The following is a 13,641-nucleotide window of genomic DNA, read 5'->3' as shown; positions in this document are numbered from 1 at the left end:
CGTTTGTAGAGTGGATTCTTTCCTTTACAAATAAATTAATTTGTTCTTCTTTGAGCTTTGGAATCGTTTCTCCCAACTTTGATAGTAAGTTTGCTCTTGAGCTAGAAAACACAATTTCGTCCAGCTTGTATGTAGAGTGTCACATTTAAAAGAAAAAAAAAGAGAAAAAAACGGGCAGCAGATGTACATGGTTTGTAGAAATATCATAACCAAGGTGTCCTGATGTTCTGTTCCCTACTAGAGAAAACATATGGGAGTGACCCGGTAAGCAAGCAACAATCGAGACACTGGTTCATCACCTCGAACTTAGCCCTTTCGCTGCTACAGGCATTCTCCCTTCTTTCTGTGCTGAGGGCGGCTTTCGTTACGGTTGCACTGCCCGCCAAATACTGGTCACCCGTGCTGAGAAACGGCGTTCCGGCCGATATGAAAAACCTTTCATCCGATTTTTCGGAGACTGTGTGGTGGAAAAAATTTGATTTTTGCACACCTAACAATCTGTCGCCTATAAAGAACTGAATTTCTTTTCGTCATCTGCCATACTTACTGCACTGCATCGAATTAAATAAAATATTCATGACATTTTAACGGTTTTGCAGAGGTAAAAATGCGTTGTGTAAACTTTGTGTATGGCTGATTTTAGCTCACACATTGCTGTGAGTGAAATGTAGATAATACACTCCTGGAAATGGAAAAAAGAACACCCACCATACTTGCTCCGGACACTGCGAGAGGGCTGTACAAGCAATGATCACACGCACGGAACAGCGGACACACCAGGAACCGCGGTGTTGGCCGTCGAATGGCGCTAGCTGCGCAGCATTTGTGCACCGCCGCCGTCAGTGTCAGCCAGTTTGCCGTGGCATACGGAGCTCCATCGCAGTCTTTAACACTGGTAGCAAGCCGCGACAGCGTGGACGTGAACCGTATGTGCAGTTGACGGACTTTGAGCGAGGGCGTATAGTGGGCATGCGGGAGGCCGGGTGGACGTACCGCCGAATTGCTCAACACGTGGGGCGTGAGGTCTCCACAGTACATCGATGTTGTCGCCAGTAGTCGGCGGAAGGTGCACGTGCCCGTCGACCTGGGATTGGACCGCAGCGACGCACGGATGCACGCCAAGACCTTAGGATCCTACGCAGTGCCGTAGGGGACCGCACCGCCACTTCGCAGCAAATTAGGGACACTGTTGCTCCTGGGGTATCGGCGAGGACCATTCGCAACCGTCTCCATGAAGCTGGGCTACGGTCCCGTACACCGTTAGGCCGTCTTCCGCTCACGCCCCAACATCGTGCAGCCCGCCTCCAGTGGTGTCGCGACAGGCGTGAATGGAGGGACGAATGGAGACGTGTCGTCTTCAGCGATGAGAGTCGCTTCTGCCTTGGTGCCAGTGATGGTCGTATGCGTGTTTGGCGCCGTGCAGGTGAGCGCCACAATCAGGACTGCATACGACCGAGGCACACAGGGCCAACACCCGGCATCATGGTGTGGGGAGCGATCTCCTACACTGGCCGTACACCACTGGTGATCGTCGAGGGGACACTGAATAGTGCACGGTACATCCAAACCGTCATCGAACCCATCGTTCTACCATTCCTAGACCGGCAAGGGAACTTGCTGTTCCAACAGGACAATGCACGTCCGCATGTATCCCGTGCCACCCAACGTGCTCTAGAAGGTGTAAGTCAACTACCCTGGCCAGCAAGATCTCCAGATCTGTCCCCCATTGAGCATGTTTGGGACTGGATGAAACGTCGTCTCACGCGGTTGCACGTCCAGCACGAACGCTGGTCCAACTGAGGCGCCAGGTGGAAATGGCATGGCAAGCCGTTCCACAGGACTACATCCAGCATCTCTACGATCGTCTCCATGGGAGAATAGCAGCCTGCATTGCTGCGAAAGGTGGATATACACTGTACTAGTGCCGACATTGTGCATGCTCTGTTGCCTGTGTCTATGTGCCTGTGGTTCTGTCAGTGTGATCATGTGATGTATCTGACCCCAGGAATGTGTCAATAAAGTTTCCCCTTCCTGGGACAATGAATTCACGGTGTTCTTATTTCAATTTCCAGGAGTGTATATCGAAATGATGCTCCAAAAACGAACAACAATACTGTGCATTGACGGTCTGCCGTGGAGGAAAGTAATGCGTTAGTATAACACCATCACAGTCGTACACGAGAATCACCATAACTTCCACTATACTGGGGCTCAGACGCACATTCGCGGCGACCCATAATGACGCCATTCGTTGGATTGGCGTTTCAGTTTTGGCTCGTACGATGTGGGCCATGTCTCATCCAGTGTTACGATACTAAGAAAGCCTCTCCTTCGTGCTCATAGCGTTCCAAGTGCGTCTGAGCAGCGTCGTAACGCATCCACTTCTGCAGTTTCCGTCAAGTCGTGCGGAACCCATCGTGATGCAATTTTTCACATGCCCAAGGCGTTCCTTCAGGATGCGAAGCGCAGTCGTATGCGCTAATCCTGTTTCGTGGGTGAGCTCGGGAATCGTATGGCGTCGATCACTGTCCACTAACGCGGCGACAGCATGCACTTCTTCAGAGACGCTAGGGCGACCTGCCCGATGCATGTCTGCCACAGTTTTCCGACTTTCGTTGAAGGGTTCTACCCAACGTGCCACTGTTCTGTACGGCAATGCCGATTCCCCGCACGCCCCTTGAAGACCTTGAAGACACTGTCGTGCTGTACGACCTCTGGCACATTCAATCTCGATCCAACTCCTTTGTTCCTGTATCAAAAACGTAGTGACAGCTTTACGTTAGACCGCTCGCTCACAAGTGACTGTGTTTCCCTCGACTGTGCGCACGCTGGTGACGTGGGACGGGCGAGTCCATTTGCTCGGAGGTTGGTTCAAATGGCTCTGAGCAGTATGGGACTTCTATGCTCATCAGTCCCCTAGAACTTAAGGTACGTTTACACTGGGATACATGTATCGCGACATGTATGAGCGACATGTCAATTTGACATGTCGCGATACATCACCTCATACAAAAATTCACGGAACTTGTATGCGGACCCTCGAGCTCATACATGTCGCGTATACATTTTGTATATCGCTTTTTGGCCATATACGCGACGTGTATGAGCGACATTTGTAGAACTCGCGCATGCGCAGTACTATCATTTCTTGTCGTCTTGTCGACTGCCGCTTATTTCGACGATTAGCGCATGCGTAGTACCAGGCTCTTTGGCGGCTGTTTGAGTTTTGAAGGTGCCGACTGTCGTTTCGACGTTAATGTATCTGCATAAAATATCAAAAAGTGTCATATGCAACATTATTCTTCGTGTTTGCGAGGCCATTGTGCAAGTTTTATCCCAAGAAATGAAGATAAAAGTTTTATATATATCAGAGTATGCCATACATTAAATAATTTTTTCATGCATCTGGCACGTATATCAATGTTTTGCTGTTATTCCGGCGGCCTCGCGTGATAATGTTGACAACGGATGCCGCAATCGTGTGTGAGACGTCGGCATTAGCAATCGCGCGACAATGCAAATGTTTTGTCATGAAATCCTCGTTTTACGAGGAATCCCCAGTGGCTAAAAAACGGAGTGTTACTGCCAACTGATCCTCTGGTGGAATCGCTTCCCGAAAGTTTGTGTTGGTTTTGGACACAAGAAGAGCCACAAGTGATAACAAACCGCGGAAATCCTCCATACTCATCCTAACATAATTTCTAAAATATGGCGTTAATTCGCGAGAAACTCTCTGTGCCACCATCTACGCTTCCTCCGCCTTTTCTTCCTATCATCTTCCAAAAGAGCAAGTGTATCAGCACATAAAAATGTCAAAACTTCCAAATCGTCATCGGAAGCTATCGCTCAGTGATACATATCAACCAGTGTAAACGCACGCTCATACATGTATGAGGTTGATACTTGTCAACTCATACAAGTCGCGATACATGTCGCAAAGTCGTATATACATGTATCTCATACATGTGCCGATACAAATCGCAGTGTAAACGCACCTTTAGAACTACTTAAAGCTAACTAACCTAAGGACATCACACACATCCATGCCCGAGGCAGGATTCGAACCTGCGACGGTATCAGCCGCGTGGTTCCGGACTGAAGCGCCTAGAACCGCTCGGCCACCGCGGTCTTCAAATACGTAGGTTGGAACTTAAATAGTGGCAACGCTGCGGTGGAGACACTATGCAATGGAATCTACTATTGTCGCTGATAGCACACGTTGTTGGCACAGCTACCTTACTTCTGAGCAAATGGACTCACCCGTCCCACGTCACCGGCGTGCGCACAAGCGAGGGAAACACAAGTCACTTGTGAGTGAGTGGACTAACGTAAAGGCGCGATTCGAACCTGCGACCGAAGCGGTCGCGCGGTTGCAGACTTTTGTGCCTAGAACCGCTAGGCCACCCTGACCGGCTTGCTCGGAGATAAGGTAGGTATGTCAACAACGTGTGCTATCAGTGACAATAGTACACTCCTGGAAATTGAAATAAGAACACCGTGAATTCATTGTCCCAGGAAGGGGAAACTTTATTGACACATTCCTGGGGTCAGATACATCACATGATCACACTGACAGAACCACAGGCACGTAGACACAGGCAACAGAGCATGCACAATGTCGGCACTAGTACAGTGTATATCCACCTTTCGCAGCAATGCAGGCTGCTATTCTCCCATGGAGACGATCGTAGAGATGCTGGATGTAGTCCTGTGGAACGGCTTGCCATGCCATTTCCACCTGGCGCCTCAGCTGGACCAGCGTTCGTGCTGGACGTGCAGACCGCATGAGACGACGCTTCATCCAGTCCAAAATATGCTCAAAGGGGGACAGATCCGGAGATCTTGCTGCCCAGGGTAGTTGACTTACACCTTCTAGAGCACGTTGGGTGGCACGGGATACATGCGGACGTGCATTGTCCTGTTGGAACAGCAAGTTCCCTTGCCGGTCTAGGAATGGTAGAACGATGGGTTCGATGACGGTTTGGATGTACCGTGCACTATTCAGTGTCCCCTCGACGATCACCAGTGGTGTACGGCCAGTGTAGGAGATCGCTCCCCACACCATGATGCCGGGTGTTGGCCCTGTGTGCCTCGGTCGTATGCAGTCCTGATTGTGGCGCTCACCTGCACGGCGCCAAACACACATACGACCATCATTGGCACCAAGGCAGAAGCGACTCTCATCGCTGAAGACGACACGTCTCCATTCGTCCCTCCATTCACGCCTGTCGCGACACCACTGGAGGCGGGCTGCACGATGTTGGGGCGTGAGCGGAAGACGGCCTAACGGTGTGCGGGACCGTAGCCCAGCTTCATGGAGACGGTTGCGAATGGTCCTCGCCGATACCCCAGGAGCAACAGTGTCCCTAATTTGCTGGGAAGTGGCGGTGCGGTCCCCTACGGCACTGCGTAGGATCCTACGGTCTTGGCGTGCATCCGTGCGTCGCTGCGGTCCGGTCCCAGGTCGACGGGCACGTGCACCTTCCGCCGACCACTGGCGACAACATCGATGTACTGTGGAGACCTCACGCTCCACGTGTTGAGCAATTCGGCGGTACGTCCACCCGGCCTCCCGCATGCCCACTATACGCCCTCGCTCAAAGTCCGTCAAGTGCACATACGGTTCACGTCCACGCTGTCGCGGCATGCTACCAGTGTTAAAGACTGCGATGGAGCTCCGTATGCCACGGCAAACTGGCTGACACTGACGGCGGCGGTGCACAAATGCTGCGCAGCTAGCGCCATTCGACGGCCAACACCGCGGTTCCTGGTGTGTCCGCTGTGCCGTGTGTGTGATCATTGCTTGTACAGTCCTCTCGCAGCGTCCGGAGCAAGTATGGTGGGTCTGACACACCGGTGTCAATGTGTTCTTTTTTCCATTTCCAGGAGTGTAGATTCCATTGCATAGTGCCTCCGCAGCAGTGTTGCCACTATTTCAGTTCCAACCTACGTATATTCTGCTTCACTATTTACAACAGTGTGCCGACGATAGGGTAACTTTCCGATTCCGCGACAGTAGAAATGACGTGTTTTTGAGGCTGAGATCTCGTCGAGCCACGTTCGGAGGCCATTTTCATCCGGAAAGGAAATTCCTTGAAGGTTGTTCGCTAGAGAACGGAAAATCAGAGGGCGCAAGATCTGGTGAATAGGGTGAGTGCGGAGAGTTCCCAACCCAAATGCTATGTACCGTTTTTTGTCATTCTAGCAGGGTGGGGGTGGGCGCTATTGCGGAATGGCATTACTTGACGCAGTCTTCCTGGTCGCTCTTCTTTGACAGCGTCTGCAAGACTACTCAGTTGTTGGACAGTAAATTTCGGCAGTGATCGTTAGATATCGGAGAAATAATCGCTGTTCCAACAGATGCACAACATTCTCTTTTGCTGATGCGCGCAGGTCTTTCTACAAGGAGCTGCTGCTTTCTTTAGGCCCAACCTTTCCTTTCTTTTCTTTTCGTTATGTTAGCATAACCACGCCATTTATCGTCAACAGTAACGTTGCAGAATAGGATTGGTCGGTGATGTTCAAGAGTCGTTTGCTGACTAGCAAGTAGACACGCTCATACGGTCAGCCGGTAATTTTTGTGATTTTGGCGTAGAGTGTGCGTCACCCACACACCGGAATTTTGAACTTTCCCCACTGTATGCAAATATCGTACGACGGTGGAATGATCACAGTTCGCACATTTGCCAGTTCTCGAATACGCTGACATGGATCATTGTGAATTAATGGGTTCAAACGATCTTCATCAAGTCCGGAACGTCTTATTGGACGTGGAGAGTAATTTCAAAATCATCCTTCTTAAAACGAGAAAACCGTGTTCTCGCTGTGCTCTGTTCAATGGTATTACCCCCATACACGCTCATATTTTTCTGTCTCTACCTCTGCTCCTGTTGCCCCTCTATTGAAATCAAACACATGTCGGAAATGTTCCAATTTCTCCACTCGGCACCCTGTTTCATGGCGTCCACAGCTACACTTACCACCTCCAAATGACATGACGTGAACTCGAGTAGCAACAGTGAACTACAAATAAAAAATGACAACTGATAAATAAACCGATAGCAAACAGAACAACAACAACCAAAACAAAGACTCTACGAACTGATGCACCTACCTAATACATCGGAGGACGAACAGTTCTTCTAAAAATCGACAAGTAGAAAAATCAGCAGTTGCTGAGCACAGCATCAGAAACGAACGCAAAACTCTGTTTTATGAAGTACACATTCTGTTCCAGGCTTCTACATAGTGGCATTCTGTTATTAAAGAGGCTGTAGAAATTAGAATGTGCGAGTGTAATTTCAACTGGGACAACAGGTATGTTACACGTACGTGGAAGCGACGTGTCGGCGTATAGAGAGAATACAGGGCGTTGCAATTAAATTCTCTCTGTTTGAGAGGTCCCGCATGAAAAACTAGTAATCGTAGGGCAATGAAACTTCGTGGAGTCAATTTGTAGGGACACGTGGAAGAGAAATAACGTATGAAAAGCACTGCAACAACTGCTGCATCGAACAACACTACAGATACCATTTCACAACTGTCTGCAGCACTTTTTGAATGCTGGGCCAAGGAATATTCAGCTGCCCTGCACTGCTTGAAGATGGCACATTGCCATGACAACAGTAACTCCTTCAACTATCAGTGCCGCAATTGGCCTTCAGTGTCCCCCAGTAGTAATTTCCAAATCGCCAGTTAATTTGAACTTCGGAATCGCGTTCTTCAACCAGGCGTGGAACGAGGACCTCTCCATACACCTTCAGTGCGCTGATAATCGCCAAGAGGAGCAGCACTGTAGCTGTTCAAACAACTTACAGGACTGCAGCCACAAGAGGTCGTCAACAACGATCGATTTTTCGACTGGAGCACAGTCTGTAATTTTGAAGCCAAAATTGCATCAAATACACGCTGTGCAACCAAATTTAAAATTTTCAGAGTAACTCCGGAAACACACACACACACACACACACACACACACACAGACACACACACACACACACACACACACACACACACACACACACACAAAAACAAACATTAGTGCCATCACAAACAAAAAATGACCGACATCGGAAAATGACCGACATCGGAAAATGACTGACATCGGAAAATGACTGACATCGGAAAATGACCGACATCGGAAAATGACCGACATCGGCATCAAAAAAAGACCAACATCGACATTGGAAAATGACTGACATCAGAAATTAGAGGTAGTGAAATTAATAATGAATGAATGAGGTAGCACTAACTCTGTCCCTCCGTTTTTGAACAAGGGGGAGAGTAGGATTCCATACAGAATTTAAAGAAAAAGCACTAACTCTGTTTATTAGGTTACTTGCTGAATTAAGTTCAACAACTTCCCTAATAACACTACTGCAATAGCTGGAAGTTCGTGCCACAATCTCCATGTCGTTATATTCCATAGAATGACCAGTGCCAAGATAATGTTCTGCAGTGGCGGGATTGCTCGGCTGTTTTATGCCGTGTGTGCCGCTTATGCTCAGTACATCAGTCCTCCAAAGTCCTGATAGTCTCACGAGTACTTGACATGCCACAACTGGAAGGAATACAGTAGACATGCATTGAAGTCTTTCACGACCGGATGTTTCAGCTGCGGAGAATTGTTCCGGGTTGTATGGCAGTAGTCTATCACTGACGTTTCGTCCAAAGCTACGTTGGGCATCTCCGGAGGTGCTCCTGGTTGTGCCTAAATACCGTGGAAAGTGGGTGTGGTCTGGATTTCACGTGATAGCATAGATAAATCTTGTCAAGAATAAAATATAAATATGGATCATCGTATGTCAAAGATAAGGAAACACAACGTTCGACCGATTTTCTGACCAACTAAGAAAATAGGACAAGCACTTTGTTCCGTTAAGGATAAACGTCCCCCTCTGTCTGCAAGTGGTGTACACAAGACTGCCTGTACATGTGGTAGGGTCTAAATTGCAACTGTAACACCCCATCCGTCACTTAGCTGGTTTTGGCGTGTGTTCACCCCAACTAATTGACTAACAAATCAACAGAGAGTGCAAAACTGCCGCACTATCGGATAACGCAAAAAAGTAATATGGCCCTCTGACTGCTGATTGAACTGCGGTGGCAGTGTTGACATTAATTTATTCAGAATTGATCACTTTCAATTAAAAAGGGTTGCACATTGATGTTATATTCAGCTATCGAACACCAGATGCAAATGTTGAACATAAAATTAATTAATAAAGTGACTTGGGATTTCAACTACTTGATTGAAAACAGATGCAGTCGATTAGCACAAATTTATTTTAACTCCTGACCTTCAATCATCACATTACAAGACTCTCCTATCAGGCAGTGGTAATAAATTGCGTATGCGTGGAGTAAAGCGCAATAACTCAGAAGTAATTCCTATCGACTGATCCAGGCATAATGCGAAGTGCGAGAAGAGTTCTACAATACGCAAGCCTCGTGGAAACTTTGCTGACGTGATCCAACAAATTAATCAGTGGCCGGAGCGGGCGCAATTCACCGAATACAGCGCAGCGGAGCGGCGTCGTTATGTGGACGTCGGCCGACCTCGTGGTGCTGCAAGGCTTCGCTCGTCTATTCGCGCCTAGCTATCTTGCTCAATACATAGCTGAACCAAAACTTTCTATCTCCAAGCTCAATCGTTCCATTTGCTAAGTCCTAAACTGCAGAGATGCTCACTCTTTCTCAGGCAAGCTGAGTAAAGAACGCCATGTCCGCACTCGAGGCAAGCTGGGAACGGAAGACCTCCACGGAGACTTCTCACAGTCCGCTCTTCACCTCGGTTTCCCCTCCAGCAAAATCACTTATGCCAATTGCAGCGCAAGTCGCGTTAATTATGAATCACTTCCCAGCGCCAACTCTGGGAAGTGAACAAATTGCCACAAAATTTCCCTTCCTCTCAACTTCTGTTATTTAGCTGCTCCCAGGCCACCCATCAACGTTAGCGTTTGCACAACATCAAGTTTTCTGGAATTCTGACTCCCAGGAGAGTACTTCAAATTCCTTGGTCCTATGTTCCCATTGGAGGCCGGCGTATTTCATTCTGTCGCTCTTCACCTGATTTACTTCAGACTCTGCGGACCGTGAATTCAGCGTGAAGTTGCTATAGTCACGAACACGCATATTTTGACCTCTGTTGACCGCTCCACCGTAGCTTTGCGCGGCTTTGTCATATGTTTCACAGAAAATGGGACGCGGACATTTATCAACAGGTGTACAAGTTCTCTGTCTGTTTCCCGGTACACCAGCATGGAGTTGGGGTCAACCACCCACTCACTGTCACTCATCTTAATGCGGCTGGAGGCCGTGCACCGTTACTGCTTTCTCAGAGCTTAAGCCGCCCTAAGCTGCCCATTGTCGCTTCCCTTAGCCGCTCCCTCGGTGACAACGGTCAATTCTGAGAACTTCCCTTGGATTAAATAGCCCCCAGTAAATCGACGCATTTCCACAAAGTTTTCATGTCGTGTGAATTACTTTAAAACCATCACCCAACATTAATAATTTCAATATGTCCATACTATACCCTCTACAAGATGCATTGTGCCTTGTCAGTCATTTTGTTCAGCCCTACTGTTCGCTCAACGTGAGTTGGGTGATCTTTAATGACTTCATGTAAGGGGCATGGTTCTTGCCATCTCACACAACTACAAAGAGAAGTGTGAATACACGGTTGAAAGTCTTTGCCGACTAGGGAAAACAGACAAGTCAGCTGTGGTGGAACATGCTCTTCAGTTGGGTGATCACGTAGTGAAATTTTCGGAAACTGAAGTTTTATGTAGTATGACGAACTATTATCCACTGCTATATACAGAAGCCATCAAAATATATAAACATGGGGATAATTTTAACAGAAAATAAGAAGCTATGAAACTCAGCTATATATGGACAGTGGCGCTACAGAATCGATGAGTAGTTTTTATCTTTGATGTACTACGATCGATAGTTATATTTTATCCTTGACAAAGTTTATCTCTGCTATCACTTGAAATCCAGACCACGCCCACTTTCCACAGTATTTAGGCCCGAGCCCTTTTGCGTTTCCTTCTTCTGCCTTTCCCCGTTCCCTCTCTCGTCTGCCCTTCTCCCCCCTTCTGAGTCCCTCCGTCTCCCCCCCCCCCTTTCGTTTTCCTCTCCTCCGCCCTTTTTTCCCCTCATCTGTCCAGTTCCCTCCCTCATCTGCCCTTCCCTGTGGTGTGTCATCTTCGTGCCGACTTTTTAGTGCAGTATTTCATGTGAGTCTTAAGTGTTGTGCGTCTTTTCCTAAGTTTTGCGAAAGGACATCATACTGTCGCTGGGTGTGATTTTTATATCTCTTGCGAACAGAAACCAGACTGTCGCCGTGCTTTTTTAATTGTCTGTCTACTATTTTCCCTCTCTGCTTTCTGTGTATTTTATTATCATCACCCACCATTTGTTTTATGTTTTAACCTTCCACAATTTTCCGCCGGTTTGGAATTTACGTCACCGTTTTATCGCCTGCTTTTATTGTTTGTTATCTTCTTATGTTTTAAAAGTTCTGTAGGCTGAAGAGCAGCCGCCCTTCGGGGGGAATCGAAATCCAATAAACGAAAAAAAAGTCCAACTCGTCAGTCGGCAAGACTCAGCACAACCAGGATGGCCTCCGCATTTAGCATTTGAGAAATCTTTCACGCAGGAGGATCGTACAAACATACCGCCGTTTGAGTCTCGTACAGATTACCGTATGGAGGACATAGTGATAGACATCCCTGGGGTTGTGAAGCAGCGGAATGGGTTGAAAATAAATAAATCGCCAGGTGTTGATGGGATTCAAATTCGGTTTTACAGAGAGCACTCTACTGCATTGGCTCCTTACTTAGCTTGCATTTATCACGAATCTGTTGCCCTACGTGAAGTCCCGAGCGACTGGAAGAAAGCGCAGGTGACGCCTGTATATAAGAAGGGTAGATGGACGGATCCTCAGAATTACAGACCAATATCCTTAACATCGGTTTGTTGCAGGATTCTCGAACATATTCTCAGTTCGAATATAATGAATTTCCTTGAGACAGAGAAGTTGCTGTCCATGCATCAGCACGGCTGTAGAAAGCATCGCTCCTGCGAAACGCAACTCGCCTTTTTTTCACATGATATCTTGCGAACCATGTATGAAGGGTATCAGACGGATGCCATATTCCTTGACTTCCGGAAAGCGTTTGACTCGGTGCCCCACTGCAGACTCCTAAGGTACGAGCATATGGGATTGGTTCCCTAGTATGTGAGTGGCTCGAAGACTTCTTAAGTAATAGAACCCAGTACGTTGTCCTCGATGGTGAGTGTTCATCGGAGGTGAGGGTATCATCTGGAGTGCCCCAGGGAAGCGTTGTTTTCTATCCACATAAATGATCTTTTGGATTGGGTGGATAGCAATGTGCGACTGTTTGCTGATGATGCTGTGGAGTACGGGAAGGTGTCGTCGTTGAGTGACTGTGGGAGGATACAAGATGACTTGGACAGGATTTGTGATTGGTGTAAAGAATGGCAGCTACTCTAAATACAGATAAATGTAAATTAATGCAGATGAATAGGAAAAAGAATCCTGTAATGTTTGAATACTCCATTAGTAATTTAGCGCTTGACACAGTCACGTCGATTAAATATTTGGGCGTAACATTGCAGAGCGATATGAAGTGGGACAAGCATGTAATGGCAGTTGTGGGGAAGGCGGATAGTCGTCTTCGGTTGATTGGTAGAATTTTGGGAAGATGTGGTTAGTCTGTAAAGGAGACCGCTTATAAAACACTAATACGACCTATTCTTGAGTACTGCTCGAGCGTTTGGGATCCCTATCAGGTCGGATTGAGGGAGGACATAGAAGCAATTCAGAGGCGGGATGCTAGATTTGTTACTGGTAGGTTTGATCATCACGCATGTGTTACGGAAATGCTTCAGGAACTCGGGTGGCAGTCTCTAGAGGAAAGGAGGCGTTCCTTTCGTGAATCGCTACTGAGGAAATTTAGGGAACCAGCATTTGAGGCTGACTGCAGTACAATTTTACTGCCGCCAACTTGTATTTCACGGAAAGACCACAAAGATAAGATAAGAGAGATTAGGGCTCGTGCAGGGGCATATAGGCAGTCACTTTTCCCTCGTTCTATTTGGGAGTGGAACAGGGAGAGAAGATGCTAGTTTACGAGGTACCCTCCGCCACGCACCGTATGGTGGATTGCGGAGTATGTATGTAGATGTAGACGCCCACCGTATCTTCGGACGAAACGTCAGGGACGGAAGAGTTCCATGGACCACGGCCATACATCCCGGAAGAATACTCGGCAGCTGAGTATGGTAGACATCCGCCTTCCGCAGACCGAGATCATGATATACGGAATGTAAAAGGGCCCTGGATCTTAGATGGTGATCGGAACACACACTTCCCGTCATATTTCCACAAAATTCAACCAGCCCTGTTCGTAATGCTCCCTGGGTAAGGAAAAAAACACACAAGACTTTTGTGCCGCCTCGGTTTTATCATCACTCACGCGGTGCACGTTTGATCTGTGTTTCACTACAACCATTATGAAGAAATTTGACTTCGAGATCGGCTCAATTGGCTGACGAACTCTCAGGGTCCGAGATGACAGATACTCTTACGTTGAGCTGGATTGTGACGAC

General features: G+C 47.7%; 1 protein-coding gene across 1 annotated transcript in view; it reads right to left on the bottom strand.

The window, feature by feature from the left end:
• The window catches only part of LOC126428137 (uncharacterized), a 744,079-nt gene that overhangs the window by 288,946 nt on the left and 441,492 nt on the right, over positions 1-13,641 (bottom strand). The window lies entirely within an intron of this gene.

Source organism: Schistocerca serialis, chromosome 12, assembly GCF_023864345.2.
Source record: "Schistocerca serialis cubense isolate TAMUIC-IGC-003099 chromosome 12, iqSchSeri2.2, whole genome shotgun sequence".
NCBI classification, from domain to species: Eukaryota; Metazoa; Arthropoda; class Insecta; order Orthoptera; family Acrididae; genus Schistocerca; species Schistocerca serialis.
Note: the sequence above shows the minus strand (reverse complement) of the source record. Positions and strands in the feature narration are given on the sequence as shown.